The sequence below is a fragment of the Pogoniulus pusillus genome, chromosome 26 (genome assembly GCF_015220805.1).
Source record: "Pogoniulus pusillus isolate bPogPus1 chromosome 26, bPogPus1.pri, whole genome shotgun sequence".
In the NCBI taxonomy this organism is placed as follows: domain Eukaryota; kingdom Metazoa; phylum Chordata; class Aves; order Piciformes; family Lybiidae; genus Pogoniulus; species Pogoniulus pusillus.
Genome location: NC_087289.1, coordinates 8,223,065 through 8,240,348, shown reverse-complemented (window position 1 = coordinate 8,240,348; position 17,284 = coordinate 8,223,065). Strand labels below are relative to the sequence as shown.

Here is a 17,284-nt window from a genome sequence, read left to right as displayed (position 1 = left end):
AGGTAATTCTGTCTCTCACTGAGAATATTTTGCATGCTTCTTTGATTAACCTTGAAAGCAGAACATGCAAGATAGTGCCATCACCTATATATATATGACTTAACAAATGTATGCTACATCAGCACTACTTTGCCAACATTCCAACAGGAAATCATATTTTGTGGAGGCTATTTTACTCTATTGGCATCATCGTTAGAGTCAAGGCCATCAGTTAAAGCACCAAGCAGACAAAAAGTCTGCCAGAAGATCTCAGTTGTTTGTGCTACTGCGTGAGCCTTTATCCCTGATGGTATCCTCCAAACCAAGAGGGAATTGTTTTATGAATATATTGCTTTACAATCAGATAAATGCATGCTAGAGCAGTGAGAAGCTCTGGAATACTGAAAGGGGTTGTGAATGGAAAAATCATTTGTTAGTACAGATAAGGGCGTTGCTGCATTGTCTGCAGGAGACAGCAACATTTAGCCTTCGGGGGGATACAGCAAGGGAAATGTAATGCATCATGAAATCTTTCTACACAAGTTGGCCACCTGCTAAAACTTATATGTATTTTATGTTTTAAAAATGTTCCTGTATTTCTATTTCTTATTTTCTTTCAGATGCTACTTCTTCAGGTAGTTTTAAGGAGTAACCTAAAAAATAGTCCACGTCCTAAAAAAAAAACCAAATCTCACAAACCTATGCAGAGGGGAAAAATCTGCACTAAGTTTTTTTGTAATATTATATTTTACCACTCTGGCCACTATAACTGAATTCTTCTACCAATTTAAATTCCTTTTCCTGTGTGCCTGCTTTGCAGACTGAAGAAAATGACTGTAAATCTGTTTGCATTCAAAGCACCACACCTGCAACTAAAAGGACAGGACATGATGCCATTAAAAATAACATTCACTATAATGGCAAAGATTTTGTGACTGACAGCGAAGCACCTTTTGAGTCATAAATTCTCATTTTCAAAGGACAAAAGGGACTATCACAATCACTGCCTGAATTCCAACATAACAGAGACAATGCAATTTCACACAATAATCCCTGCATCAGTTTTTTGCCTTCTGATCTGCAAGAAAAACTTCAAGCTTATATGCCACACCCTCCAAGCAAAAGGCCCAGGGATTCTTCAGCTTTATGCAAGACAATTATCAAACAGGTTTACAAAATACATTATTAGTAACAAGGCAGAATCAAATCCTGGCTCTAAAAAACCCTGAACATAGATGAATCAGCAGAAGGAAATAATGGAAGGATGGGAATATCTTTTAGAGACATCATCTTTTACAGGATGAACACAGGGCAAAATCAAACTATTTTGTACTTCACAAAGTTCCTGTAATTGGATCCCACAAATGGATAAATACTGTAATGGGTCCGTTGTTTCATTAGCATGCACTCTGATAACTCACCCACAACATCCATCAAGCTCTTCATTCCCTCTGGGGAAAGCTGCTGCAAGTGGTTGACAGAGACATGAGTCAGGCTCTGTAGGATCAGCAGACTTGTGGCTGTAAACAGGAGAGCAGGCAGTGTGGGGCCAGGGTGCAAAAGTTGGAAGGAGAACAGGTCGTTCTCCCTGATAAGGTGACCAGCGCTAGTTACAAATGATTTCTGCTGTTTCTGAATCACTGTGACTCCAAATTGAGTGAGAAAAGGATTATACTTTGATCAAGGGAGTTTCAAGACCAAGGGTTAGCATTTGTAACTCGGAATGAGGATCTCTGATGTTTGTCAGGAAGAGTTACAGCTCCATACTTCTACCCATGCCATGAGTGGCTTAGGTTAGAAAATCTTGTAACAGCACTGATAAGCCTAATTGAACATTTCTGCCCATGGCCTAATTAGTAGGCCATGAAAAAAACAACAGGTTGAGATTTTGAGATTTTTAAAGGTTGTGAAATACTCAGTCCTGTGTTAATCTGAACTTTCAGATTGTATTGCTTCTGTACATATACATGCTTTCTTTATTAGATCAGCTTTAATTCGGAGCAGCTGTATCTGAATAATATAATCTCAAACATTTTGCTAGCACCACAGAAACAGTAAGCAGAAGTCTACATTACAGAACTGGAATTAAGTTAAAGCTTGAAAATGTGACCTCTCTCTTCAAGCCTGTCTTAGCTCCTTGATCTGTAATCAAGGCCTAGAGGTCGTAAGTGGTGTCAATAGAACTTGCATTAAGTGGCCCCAAAACACATGCTGAGGAGGATACCTTCCTGAACTGGGAGACTGGAGATACCATTTATGCTTGCATAGAGTTTTCTCTGCACATTATTCCTTAGCCTTTGAACACTTAATTTTACAATATGGATACTGCTTTGTGTTTTATTTTTTAACAGAACAGTGATTGTACCAGCAATAATACGGACATCATTCTCGTGCTGTGAATCCCATAGTTACATTAAAACCAGCAAAACACAGATTACTCAGATCAGATAACCTATCCAGTGGGAAATAAACACTAAAAGCTCACTTACCATGACAGCTTCAGAACTGTACCAGGGATGAACTTCTTGTCTCTGTGGGCTCTCCCAGCTCATGAGTCCTAAAGTATCATTTGCCCCATTCGCCAGGGTTGCAGTCCAACGTTGTTGCCCTTGCATTTAAAAGAAAAAAGCCCCTCAGCTGAGCTCTATCTCTACCTTCCCATTCACTACTGGTGAACAGACATTTGATTTTTCTATTCTGTGTTTGCCTGTAGCTATTTTTAGCAGCTAATAACTGACACCCTAGGGAGCATGATGTCATCACGCTTCGCACTTACAAAGCTATTGAAAGTCAAAACTAGACAGCAGCAGCTGTCATCATGGTGAGCTGGCTCATTAGGCAAGGGTAAGGGAGTGACACCATCAGAGCTGAGTTCAAAAGGCTGAACAAGAGGATGTTCAGTAAGAATAGTTCTTTCTTTTGCAAGCAATCTGCAGCCAAGAAGTGATAAATGGTATACATTTATTAAGGCTGCCGAATACCTTTTACCGTACCAATAGAAGTAGTCTTATTGGCAACCCTTTCATCAGTGTCACACTCAAGTTTTGTGGATATCTGAAATTAACACTGGTCAGCTCTCCACATCACAAAAAAAATCCACTGAACAGGCAGCAGTTGGCAGCTTTGTTAGTGACCTCAGCAGGCAGGCTAATGTCTAAGCGATCACGGACACCCTATTTGCTCCCAGAGTACTTAATGGTTCATCGCCCTAGGAACCTCCAATCGGTTGGGTACGTGAGACATTTCTGATTGCCTTTCAAATGGTCCAACTTCATTCCCTTGCATCTCCTGTAGCTCTTCTACAAACCTCTTACAGCATGTGATGGTTTGGGTGTTCCTGACCCACCCCCCCACTTTTAGAAATACCCAACTAGACTCAGCCAGCTCTGGGAATATAAATGAAACTATTTATTTACAGCTAGCACAATGTACAAGCAAATATTGTCAATATATATAGTTATATACAGAAATATACAAGGTAAGAGTAATACAGAAACACAACTCCCCTCCCAGAAACCTGAATCCCCAGGAGGGGCTCTCAACCACCCCTGCACCTTCCCCCTGCCCCTCTCAACCTTACCCCAGTCCTAAGGAAGAATAGAGGTTCAGCCAAGAGGTTAAGAAGCACAGGTGAGTGGAAGGTGACGTTAGGGAGATGCAGCTCAGCCAGAGCCCAGCCAGAGAGTGCAGACAAAAATGGCAAGAGTGTTATCTAATGTTTTTCTTTCTTGTTCCCATACATCTCAGCGAGACTGTGAGGGGAGTAGACATCACCATTGTTTTCCTTTCACAGCCTACGATCTAGTTTTTCTCACCAAAACATTCTACCCTGCTTCAAACTAGCACACAGTATAACATCATTTGTCTGGAAAATAGCAAAACACAACTGTAGAAAAACTCAAAATGAGTTAATTCTTCTTGTAAGATGCTAGCAATGTTTCCTTCTCTCTCTTAAGCACACTCTCACCTTCCAGGACTGCGTTATCTTTTCTAACATAATTATATTCCATTGCCTAATTAAAGGTATGTTTCCACTCAGATTTGTTTTTCCATCTGTTACTTCCAGTTCATAACCCTATAGTTAAAGCTGTCACCAACCTCAAATTCTATGGCTTTGTACTGTATGTACATAGAGTCAAAAAGTTAGCTTAATTATTTTTAACTACAAGCCAGTCTTCTTCAGCACTGGCAGTGCCTCCCAACTGTGCCTCAAAACACTGCTTAATGTATTAAATCTAGCAAATCCCAAGACCAAAGCCTGAGAAACACCACTAGTAACTTTTTTTCAGCCTTGTCACTTTCTTTTAATTGCCACTTTTAGTCAGTACCTCAGCCAGCTCACAATTCTTGTGTTAACCACCATCATTTCCAAATTCAAGACCAATTTCCTGTGGTATATCAGTTACTGCAGTCTAAGTGGATGAAGCTCACTTTTGTTACTCCTAAAAAAATATTCATTCTCATATGACACTTTATTGAGCATTATGAGCTACCTTTGATAAAACAATGCTATAATTTACTCCAAAATAATTTGCACACTTGCTATTTTCCAGTCACAGGAAAAAAAACCCCAAACTAAAACCCCCCAACCTCCCAGACTCATTACACACATTGCTGTGGTTTCTTCAGCATCCTAGAAATAATCTGCAGCATCTAAGTTTGTCTTACCAGCTTTGCTTCCATGCCTGCAACTATGATTTCTAGTGCATCATCATCATTTGCATGATAGAATTATCACTGCTGTCACCAACAACACTGATAACTGAGGCTAAACATTCATGTGATATGTGGGTCACAGCTACCAAACTGTGTCCTAGCCATTGTATGAGGGGGTCTCCCTTCATATTTGACACTGAATACATAAAGTTTATATGCACTACACCTTGGTTTGTATGTGCACCCAGATGTTTATGCAAATGACATATACCAATAAAGTGACTTAACCAGAAATACCAATTCCTGAACACATGGTGTCTGAGATTTTCTTTCAACAATAGCTGTTTAGTAACCCTTTTCTCTCTAAATACACATGACACTTTGAGCACCTGGAATCTCATGCATGTGACTGAAATCCATGCAAAATATTTTTTTCTCCACAAACAATTAAACACTTAGAATCCACTTTGGATTTTGTTCATTTGTAACTACTTGACAGTAGTTTCCTGGGGGAAAAAAAAAAAATCTAAACAAATATGTTCTAAATCTCAGCACATTGGGCACGCAGTATCTCAAAGCCCAAGATGAAAAGGTCCCTTTCAAGTATCAAAGATGATGTCCCCTAGAGCATCACACTGTGCTGCTTTTGCCCATTCCTTTGAAAGGCTCTATCAGGAAACCTCCTGTTATCAGTCACATGAAAAATACCAACTAGTCCCTTAAGCAGAGCTGACGTCAAAGAGGGACATTTAAAGGGTCTGCCTAAATGCAGCTGAAAGGCTTGTTATAAATCACAGTGTAAAAGCACCCACATCAGACAAGCAGAGAGGGACTGCTGGCAACAGAAATAACCAGATACCCAAGCAGTAGGGCTAGATGTGGAAGCATGCCACTCACCAAGAGTTTTGCCTAGAGAAGAACACATTTGTGACTATGATTGCTTATTCTCTCCTCACAGTCAAAAAGCACACCAAGAAAGACTGAAAAGAGCAGCAAAGTTTACTAGTGGTGCAATGGGTAGATTTAGATGGGTATTTTCCTTGGCATTTAGCACTAGCACAGACAAAGGTTGAATGCATTTTAAGGGCCTGGATTCCACATAGAATCCACATAGAATCAACCAGGTTGGAAGAGACCTCCAAGATCATCCAGTCCAACCTAGCACCCAGCCCTAACCAATCAACTAGACCATGGCACTAAGTGCCTCATCCAGGCTTTTCTTGAAGACCCCCAGGGACGGTGCCTCCACCACCTCCCTGGGCAGCCCATTCCAATGGGAAATCACTCTCTCTGTGAAGAACTTCCTCCTAATATCCAGCCTATACCTACCCTGGCACAACTTGAGACTGTGTCCCCTTTTTCTATTGCTGGTTGCCTGGGAGAAGAGGCCACCCCCCACCTGGCTACAATGCAATTGTTTATGAATATGCATCAGGGAAGCAGAAATTTCTCTTCACAAACAGTGTTAGTGCGTTTTTTTCTGTTGAATTCATGCCATTTCCCAGCCACAGAGCTGAGGATACTTTATGTCTCTATGTAGAAACTTTCCAAAACCCAACTTGTGACAGGTTGCCAGTTTGAAAAGGAGCTGTTTACCACCGTCCTCTGGGTGCAGCCTGTCAGCCAAGTCCCCACCCATCACACAGACCACTTGTCAAGGCTGGAATGCATCAGTTTCTCTAGCAGGAGTCTGTGGGAAGTGTATCAAAAGCCTTAAGGAAATCTTGGTAGACAACATCCACTGCTTGCCCCACATTGCCCAAGCAGGTTATGGTGTCATAGCAGGTTTGTCAAGCTCGATTTGCCCTTGCTGAATTTGTGCTGGCTTTTCCCAACCACATACTTCATTTGATTTTTGACAGCCCTGGGGGAGGATTCATTCCATAACTTTCCCAAGAACTGAAGTAAGACTGATGGGCTTATAATTGCCTGGCTCAGCCTTTAAGTCCTTCTTGCAGATATGGGTGACATACACCTTCTTCCAGTCTTCTGAGACAGCCTCTGGGTGCCCTGACTTCTCAAAAATTATGGAAGTGGCCTCAAAGACATCAGCCAGCTATCTTAACACCCTCAGGTGAATAACATCTGGGCTCATCAAACTGCAGGGGTCGAGCTCCTGTAATAGTGTGCATACCAACTTCACTGACAGTGGGTCTGTGTTTGCATCAACCTGGATTTTTGTTCCCAGGGCCTAGGACCCAACAGTGCTGGTAAGGACAGAGGTGAAGAAGGTGTTGAGAACCTCTGCCTTTTCAGGGTTGTTGCCAGTTAATTCAGCTCTGCTGTTTAACCATGGGCCAATATTTTCCTTCTTGTTAGATGGCAAGTGAGCTGCTGCATTGCTCTTCCAATAAATGTCTGGATAGTTGAAGTCACACATAAGAACCAGGTCCTGCTGACCTGAAGCCTAAGTGATCAGAATATTGTTTTGCTGGCTTTATTGTCCTTGTTTGGAGGTAAGTAGCAAATACTTGCTATCATATCAACCTTGGAGATGACTCCTCTCATCTTGAACCACAGGTATTCAACAGGGCTTCCACAATTGCCATAGTTAACTTCTATACATTCAAGGTTCTCCTCAACACAAAGCACAGCTCCAACCCTTCCCCCTCATCCCTGCCTGTCTATAACCATCCTTCACGACCATCCACTCATGTGAGTTGTCCCACCAGGCTTCCATTTTTCATATGATATCATAACTTTCTGGCTGGACACAGAGCTCCAGCTCGTTTGTTCCCCATGCTGTGTGCACTGGTATACATACACTAGAGGTGGCTGGTCTTCTGGTTCCCATCTTGGGAGGCAGCTAAGGAATATTTATCACTCTGACTCTGCTTGCCCTGGCTTATTCCTCAGTTCATCACAATGGTGTGAACAACTTCCAACTCCACTCCTCAAGTCCTTCATTTTAAAGCCCAACTCACCAAGCTGCCAAGATTTCCTTTGCCCTGGTAGGGCATAAATCCTGCCAGGCCAGTTTAACCCTTGCTATCCTCCTCCTGTTGCGGGTCTGGGAGTGGAGTTGAATGAGCAAGCAATAGAGGGTTTGGCCCCAGCAAAGCCTTGAGAACTAGGGGCTTAGCATCATGTGTCAGGTGTCTTGTGCTGCCCCTCAATGTGCCTTTGAATTCACTGGCCACAACAACGATGCTAGTGCCTACTGGCCAGCTTCATTTTCAAAATGATGTGTTTAATGGGGGGGTGATTTAGAAACCACCCTTCTGCACTCACCCTCCACCAGGAGCAGCACCCCATGCATGGCTTGTTAACTGGGAATCACAGCAGTCCCCTGTTTGCAGCTAGCACCACCAGCTCAGCAGCTGGCACTACCAGCTCAGCATGGCCTTTCTCACACACCCTGCTGCACAAACTGCAGTTCTCTCTCCATCCTCGTTTTCAGGCCCTGTTCAGTATCACTCCCTAGTGCCATTCACATCTCCCACAGTTGCTCCTTGCACTGCCCACACCACGCCAGCCTCTCTCACAAGGGCTGCCAGCTCCTAGGAAGAAGTTCTTCACAGAGAGAGTGATTTCCCATTGGAATGGGCTGCCCAGGGAGGTGGTGGAGGCACCGTCCCTGGGGGTCTTCAAGAAAAGCCTGGATGAGGCACTTAGTGCCATGGTCTAGTTGATTGGATAGGGCTGGGTGCTAGGTTGGACTGGATGATCTTGGAGGTCTCTTCCAACCTGGTTGATTCTATGATTCTATGATTCTAGCAGGCTCTCTGCCCTACCCTGGGGGTCCTTGGCTCCAGGAACCCTTCCTGTACCGCTCAACCCAGCACCCAACCACAGGACTGATGTCACTACAGCTGTGTGGCTCCCTGACCAACTATTTACACTGTCAACCTGACTTCAAATATTGCACATACTTCCTGGTGACAGGATCAGCTGAATTTGATCTTCTCTGTATAAAGGGCCACTTAACAGAAGGAGGAAGTTTCTTCTTACTATTTTAAGTGTGGTAGATGTTTATGCAACACCTGGTGATGTAACATCAGCCTAAAGGAAGAAATCCTTCTTTGAATCATGAAATAAATTAATGTCACTGTCCCTTCACTTCATTTTTACATTAAAAATAGTTTCCTATGGATATTAACCCAGGACAGGAATATACACAGGAGAAAAAGCTGGTGTTTGTATTTTTAAGTCACAGTCACAGTATGTAAACTATACAGTGAATATCAGGATCAAATCACAGTATCTGTCTGCAAACATTTGTTGGTGTGGAGCTGTCACCCACATGGCTTCTTGTCTTGTATTAAACAAGACAAGTGCAACAGCAAAACATGAAAACTGTTAACAGTGCTGCAAATCAGATGCAAGGGACAGAGAATTCAACAGAGCTTCTGAAGCTAGGCTTTGGATGCAACATTTTCTGTATCATTACTTGAAAATAAAGCATTTTTAAGAATAAATTTAAAAAATGGAATCTGAGTTTAACAAAATCATCCTAATGAAAAGCCAGATTTTACTCACTATTCCTTTTCATGTCAATACTGCTTTCTTATTAAATCAAATAAGGCACAAACCCCCTATTGTTCTTCTGATTATGAACTTGTCTTTATTTTTCTGACATCTTGAACTAATCTGCACAATTTGTGACTTTGCCAGGGACTTTTACAAAAGCCAATCCTGATTAGAGAAATAACCTCCCTTCTGTAGGAAGGAACAGAAAGAGAAGAGTCCTTGAGTCTGTCTGACTTCAGATTTGGTTACAAATGCAAGACACGGATCGAAGGGACTCTCTTCCAGTGACTTTCTGTGTCTTTCAGACAAACTATTCAGCCTGCACACATGAGAACTGAATGTCATATAGAGAACAGAAAGAAAAGTCTAAGGAGAAACTGGAATTTTCCCAAGGTGATGGCCTACAAGGAAAGAATATTATCAATGTTAGGTTGGTAACACCAACAAAGTTGCCTTTGCAGGGACCGACCCAACATGGACTGGCTTTTTACTACTGCTTAAGTTTAATACCTAATTCAAGGGCTTAAAGTAGGCAGTCGGTTTACCTAAGCCTCCCACATAAGCATTGAAGAGTGCCAGGCTCCTCTAGAACCATACTTGTGGATTCTGAATTACTTTCTGAAAGAATGTCCTCAAAATAATCCAGGAAATTTGGTCTTCCTCATGTAGGCACCTACATTAGGTATGTAAGGTTAGACAGCAGAAAGTGCCTTACACATCTCCTTCCCTGTATTTCTGCCCTCCGTTTCTATCACTTTCATGACTTCTGCTGAAGCATGAAGTAGAAGATTTTATCAGTGCATTAACTGGCTCAGCCACACTCTTTCCTGTTCTGATACTTCTGGGTGTTTGCATGTCTAAACAGCATTTCAGTCTTTGATCCTCTCTAGGAAGTATGCACACTTTGATCTGACTATTTTTAGTACTCCATCTATGTCCATCTCCTCCAAGATGAAAGGTGTCCCTGCCTATATGACATGGGATGACAATGCCTATGCAAGTTTGTGGACTGCTTACATACTGAGGTGTGAAAATCCCTACGCAGGTGTGGCATATTGTATTTTTATAATGAGATACACAGCATGACTGTTGCAAGCTCCTGTATTTCACCTGAACATCAGTTTATTTGCTGCTTGTAATTTGTCACACTTCGATAAAATCAATTTCCCATTTCTGAGAAGACAGCCTACTGATTAACAAAAACTCCAGTCTGCTGCATGTCCTCCCTCCTGTGATTTGTGGGCATGGAAAACACTGATACATTTTCTTTGCTGAGTGAAAATATTCTGGTACAAGTGACACAGAAGAGAAGCCTTAAAACTTTCTGCAGCAAAAAAATGATAATGAAATTCTTATGGAAGAGCCAGTACATGAATCATATGAATGGAATGGGCTGCCCAGGGAGGTGGTGGAGGCACCATCCCTGGAGGTGTTCAAGAAAAGACTCGATGGGGCACTTAGTGCCATGGTCTAGTTGACTGGGTAGGGCTGGGGGATAGGTTGGACTGGATGATCTTGGAGGTCTCTTCCAACCTGGTTCATTCTATGATTCCCTGTCAACGGAAACAGTCTGCAACCAACAGATAGCAAAGAGTGTAATCACCATTTGGAGATCAGACAGAGCTACACATGAGGAGGCTCCAGAAGCTTTCTCAGAGATTGTATCGGACACATTGGGTCTGGATCCAGCCTGTAGGTTATAGTATGGACCACAACCAAAGCTTTTAAAACTGACCCAGTGATGATAGCTGGCAGCTACCCAGAAGATGAAAGGCAAGAGGAAACCAGGCTTGCTTTGTTGCAGAGCAGATGTATCTCAAGAGGTCACAGAAATGTAAATGGCTGCAGAAAATATCCCTAGCTCCACAGAAGTCACTTTAGAGGGGGAAATGTAGGATCTGTAATGCTAAGAATTTACAGAAGAGCAAAGACACACAATATACAGCAGATGAATATATACTCAGGAGTCCACATCTTGGTCCCTTTGGAGACAAAGTGAAGATTTTCCATGGCACTGCACAGGACTTAGGAGGTTGCTTGTGAAACCCTGGGTGGATTCTATTCAACCATCCTCCTACACAGGAATTTTTGTTATTCTTAGCAGGGACTACTCATGTTACTACAATGCAAATCTATCTGGACATTTAGGCAGGAATTGTGTAAGAAACTACAAGGTAGGGAAACTTAAGCCTGGATATTGGTTGGTTTAGGTTTTTAAAATTCTTTTCTGGGTTATATAATCTGAAACACTTTGAGACCTGTGGATGAAAAGTACTAAATAAGAACAATTATCACTAGATTGGATCCAGAATCAAAAGTTGTCAGTTTTCTAGTTCAGCCTTAATTGTGACTATAATTATATTCTCATCAGGAGGATTCAGCCTAAATGGCAGAAATCTTCTATGGATATTTCAGTGCTGCTCTACTGGAAATCCTAGCTTTACCTGAAAAGCAAGTCAGAGTCTAGCCTTACCTAAGCCTATGCTTGTCAACATAATTCTTCATGGCTGCATTTTGTTTTTTAAGAGTTACAATGTCCCAAAAGCAGAATTACTGTTTGCTCTTAAAACACTTGTTTTCCTCTTTACTCCAGACTGAATCAAAATGAAGCAGCTACAAGTGGACAGTTATAATTTCAAGATTATTAGGTTTTATAAAGCCACTGACAAAATTATTGAAAATATCTCCTGTGTTCCCTGTAAGACCTAAAATATTACCCCCAATTCCATGAGATATCAGATTTTTCTTGACTGCTCCTTTTGGATAATACTTTGTGTTTTTCAAAGTGTTTTTAACAGGGTAACTGAATCCTGCCTCCTGACAGCATACCGACATAACTAAAGCAAGAAAGTATATGTGCTGAGTGTTCTTTTGCTGTAAGTTTCAGATCAAGCCTTTCATGAGAAAAACACCTTCTCTTTCTGAAGCTGAAACACGTCAGCAAGTATTTGTGCAAAACACTTGCTCTATTATCAAGAAAGTCCTCTTTAAGGTAGAGCTCTGAATTCAGATTCCAAATCCAAACTGTGCATCACAGCCTGAATTTCCTAGTCTGCCAGCACTAATAAACTGCCTCCCAGTGACTAAATTCAGCCTAAATTCAAGTTAGTCTGGCCAGCAGAGAATTAAGGAAACCCCACAGCAGAGTCTAACATCTTTCACAGTTTCACAGAATCACAGAAAGATTCAGATTGGAAAAGACCCTCAGGATCACCAAATCCAACCAATAACCCTACTTTACATGGTTCACCCTAAACCGTATCTCCAAGCACCACATCTAAATGACTTTTAAACACATCCAGGGTTGGTGACTCAACCATGTCCCTGAGCAGCCTATTCCAATACCTGACCATTCTGTGAAATAATGTTTCCAAATATGTAGTTTAAATCTACCCAGTCTCAGAACTTGGCTGAGGAGCCTGGAGGCTCTCCTGGTCCAGCCATGATGGCCATGGGGCACAAAGTGCCAGCCTGTCCCACCTGGGTTTCCTCCTGAGGCAAATGGAAGCTGGCTGGAAGCTCGGCTGGACTGTGGTGAAGCTGGCAGTGAGGCAGGCTGGCCCCATACCTGTGTGGTGGCTGCTGTCTGGGACCCTCACCTGACCAAACATCTCTGGTGCTGCTTGCCCTTTTAGTGCCAGTGAGCCCTGTGGGTGCTGAACCGTGACCAGCTGTGATGCACAGCTGGGCTCTGTGGTATCTCCTCATCTGCCTGCAGCCCCAGCCCAGGAGACACACCACTGCAGGGACCTAGTGCTAAACTGTCTCATTCCACAGGCTCTCCAGCTCAGCCAACACTATGCTAACTCCAATATTGCCTCCACTTAGAAAGCAGCCAGGGAAAGGAGAATTCCTCAGAAACAAATATCTAAGAGGAATATTAATGAATCCCCATTCAAAGTGGGCAACTCAAAAGTAGTTCAGTTCTACATGATATTTCTTTTTATCCTCCACTGAACATCTAACTAGAATTCTGACTTGTTTTATGATGTACTTACTACATTACATCATGCTACCCTCTGTATAAAAACAGTGGAATGAAAGCCACTAATTTTAGCTGTCATGAGTTAAAGAACAAATGGCAGCAGAAGCTTTCACCTATAATTGCAGGATTTTAGGTAGCTACAGAAAAAGTTCTCTTGTCTACATGTGAACAAATGCTCAGGCGTTGAAGCAAAATTTCAGGACCTGTAAGCTGTGTGTGCTTTAGAGTTAATGGTGCAGGTGCCACTGTGCTCAGAGATAGAGCCAACTTTTCCATGTCACATTCAGCTTATTAATAACCCAATTATTTCTGTCACAATGGCACACGTCTCTCTCTGCTTTCTGTTATTATTATGTAACTAGAATCGCTTTCAGAGACGCTTTTGGCTGAGCATGAACAGGTAAACTATAAGATTCAGCTAGCATCAGGCTTCATGCTGAACTGCTATTGCAGTTTAACAGATGAATGTTGAGTGACACAGAGTATGCCATTATGCAAGAAAACTGTTTGCAACAAGCCATTTTGGAAGTACTTTCATTTGTGAGAGGATTTTTTTTCATGTTCAGGATCTGAATACATTAAAAAGCCTGTAATCAGTTAATAGAGGCAAATCTGCAATTCTTAATTCTGAGTATCTTCTGTAGCAAGATGAGGTTCTTGTGATTAACTTACAAACAAAGCCGACTACAAGAAGCTGGTTCAGAAAAATCAATGCAGGGAATCATTGCCAGTTTTCTCATAAATGGTTCTTTCTCCTTTAGAAACCACTGAAATTTACACTTTCTTTATCATGCTATATGCAATGACAGCACTTCCTACATAAAACAACACAGATCTGAGTAAGATCTTGCATTAATGGATATAAAAAATAATTTAAAAGAAGAAAAAATGCAACCTCATGGCAAATTGCCTAAGTTACCCTTACACTTACAAACAATGCATCAATCTAATGTGATCTCTGGGTTTACACGTGTATGACAATCATGCTGCAAAGCTGCTGTGTTTAGCTGTGTGTTTTCACGACCTTGAAGCTCAGGATAAGGTGTTTTGTATTCTATTTAGTATCTTCACACAGGGATATCTATAATCGTTATGAAAAATCTTCAGTTTGAGAAGTGGGGGGGGGGGGGAGGGAAGACTTCAACTGCTCAGTTTCTAAATTAAGCTACATCTGAAGTTAAAAATAGCCCTTCCGCCTGAAGATGCTATGCTGCCTGAATTTAAATAGCTTGCTTCTTTCCCTGACAGATAACATTTATTGTGCTCTCTGCTGAAAGAAATAAGACTTCTATAAGGAGGCCACCTTTTCTTTGAGTCCAATTTCACCTCACCTAAGGTGACAGAATTAGAGTTGGTGTTCTACCCAGGACATGTGTCAAATTTTCCATAGATATATGTCTCAAATGTTACTAAATAGACCTTAAAATATGCATGTGTATAGGTGTGGCTTTTCCTTGCAGATTTTCTCAGGAAGGTCTACTGTAAGAAAATGTTGTCTGCAATGCAATCACATACCTGTAACACATCTTTAATGTGCCCATCCCTCCCAACCTCTTCTTTCCATTTACTTTCATATATATAGATGTTTTTCATTGCTGACTCTAAAGTATTAAATGCAGTGATACATACACTATACTTGAAATTATTTACTCCCTGTTTTTCCCCAAAGCACTAAATGGAAAAAGAGTAGAAACTGTATTTTGTTTCTCTCCATGCCTAACAGAGAACCTGCATAAGGATATCCATATTCCTGCTATCCATATTCCTCTCTGATCAGAGTCTGAGTGGCCAGAATTAAGCTGTTCAAAGCATGCTTGTGCTACCCACATAAAATAACTCAAACACTGGCTTTATGTTGCATGCAGACCAGAAGGTAAAACTTCAAGACATCCAGCCCCCTCTTGTTGAAGCAGGTTAATTCTTCTTAACTTCCAGTTCTCCAGCCAGCATAGTTTTAAAGTTTCAAGCACTGTATCCATGCTCACCCCTGGGAAACTGTTAATTTTCCTCAACATTAGTTCTAAATTTACTGTGTCTTAATTTCATCATTTTATGAGAACTAAAATTAATCAGATTCACTTCTGCATTTTAGGCAAGAAAATAAGAAAGACATACTTCTAATGTGTGAAAATGAAACTTGAATCTTGCTGTATTGAGACAACTCTGCTTTCCCCCTCTTTGTTAAATTGCATATTTTATATGAGCACTCCCAAAGGAATAGCACAGAAAGGCTCAGGAATAAGTAAATGAAAGATGAGATGGATCTAAGCACTCTTACCCTCGAGCAAGACTTTCACATTGCAGTCAATTTGTGGACTAAAAGCCTGAAAGATCCCTGAAAGCTTTATAAGCATCAATAATATTTGCAGTGATGTAAGCCAAAGGCAATGATCTAAATTCTGCAGTCCCTAATTGAATAAAACACCCACTGATGTCAATAGGAATAGTTCTCAGTTAAGCTGTACACTGTTTCAGCTCCATAGCATTTTACATGATGTTACTACATGGCACCTACAAGTAGTTTTATTTGTATAGGGCAATGTTTGCAGGATGCAAACCTCTATGAAAGCAGGCGGGTATGGAACACCCCAGTGCAGTTCAGTTGTGCAGTCTCTGTGGTACCAAACTGCACTTAAGCTGCGGTGCCTGGTCAGTTTTTCAGGGGAAGCTCTAAGGCTTACAGTTTACTGTGCACAGTTCTGAAGCTCCCAACACAAGAAGGACATTGAACTATTGGAGTGAGTCCAAAGGAGGGCCATGACAGGCTATGAGTTGGGGCTCTTCAGCCTGGGGAAGAGAAGGCTTCCAAGAGACCTTGTAGTAGCCTTCCAGTATCTGAAGGGGGGCTACAGGAGGGCTGGGGAGGGACTGTCTACAACTACCTGAGGGGTGGTTGTGGCCAGGAGGAGGTTGCTCTCTTCTCTCAGGTGGCCAGCACCAGAACAAGAGGACACAGCCTCAGGCTGCGCCAGGGGAGATTTAGGCTGGAGGTGAGGAGAAAGTTCTTCACTGAGAGAGTCATTGGACACTGGAATGGGCTGCCCAGGGAGGTGGTGGAGTTGCCGTCCCTGGAGCTGTTCAAGGCAAGATTGGACGTGGCACTTGGTGCCATGGTCTAGCCTTGAGCTCTGTGGTAAAGGGTTGGACTTGATGATCTGTGAGGTCTCTTCCAACCCTGATGATACTGTGATACTGTGACTATTTACAAGGTCTTGCAGTGACAGGATGAGGGGTAATGAGTTTAAACTGGCAGAGGGGAGATTTAAACTAGATGTTAGGAAGAAGTTCTTTACAGTGAGGTGGTGAAACACTGGAACAGGTTGCCCAGGGAGATTGTGGCTGCTCCCTCCCTGGAGGTGTTCAAGTGTTCAAGGCCAGGTTGGATGAGGCCTTGAGTGACTTGTTCTAGTGTGAAGTGTCCCTGCCTATGGGAGGAGGTTGGAACTAGATGATCTTTGAGGTCCCTTCCAACCTAAACCGTTCTATGATCCTATGATACACTCATCAGAGTAATACAATTTCTGTACAGAAGTTAACCCAAACCATGGCCTCCGGTGTTGAAGATCTACCAATAAAGAGGCAGATATGCAGCAGAGCCCTATCATGCTACAGGGTAGTTTAGACAAGAGAGCATGCGTCAGGACTGACAAGGCTCTGGGACCTCAGCAATTCTGACAGTCCTTGGCTGTTCCGTCCCTTACTCAGCTTTATTACCAAGCACAGGAAATGTGAGCAACTTCTTGTGACTGAGGAGTCGGAGTGGAATGAGGGCTGGTCTGCAGCGCTGGCACTGCAGATGGTTTGGTATCGCTTCTGCTTCTGGAGAAGCCAGGATCATGGCTGCCAGAAACCATTTACATTGCACTGTATCAGAGAGCTTCACAAAAGCATGTAATAACACTTGTAATGAGTCTCCAGAATCACGTTTGTGAGGCCTGGAGAATGTCTCTCTCTCTCCAAATGTGAACTACTGAGTCATCTTGTTCATGTAAGACAGACTGTATCCTCTTCCCAGAGAGCTCCTTTGAATCACTGTTGCTACCAGATAACAGATGTTGCTCTCCAGGAAAGTTTTTCACATGAGCTCTGATAATCAGACAGATGATTTCAATTTGACCTTGTAAATGCAACAGAAAAACAAGATGAACTGGGGGATCTCAGAGGACTGTGTGTTGTCCTACTTTGCATATAGAA

General features: G+C 42.2%; 1 protein-coding gene across 1 annotated transcript in view; it reads right to left on the bottom strand.

Moving 5' to 3' along the window:
• GNB4 (G protein subunit beta 4) overlaps positions 1-17,284 on the bottom strand; it is an 85,512-nt gene that overhangs the window by 53,155 nt on the left and 15,073 nt on the right. Inside the window, exons 5-6 of the mRNA XM_064165688.1 lie at positions 2,469-2,587; positions 1,401-1,499 (exon numbers count right to left, since the gene is read on the bottom strand). The gene's annotated coding sequence lies outside the window, so the exon portion shown is untranslated. The remainder of the gene's footprint in view (positions 1-1,400; positions 1,500-2,468; positions 2,588-17,284) is intronic.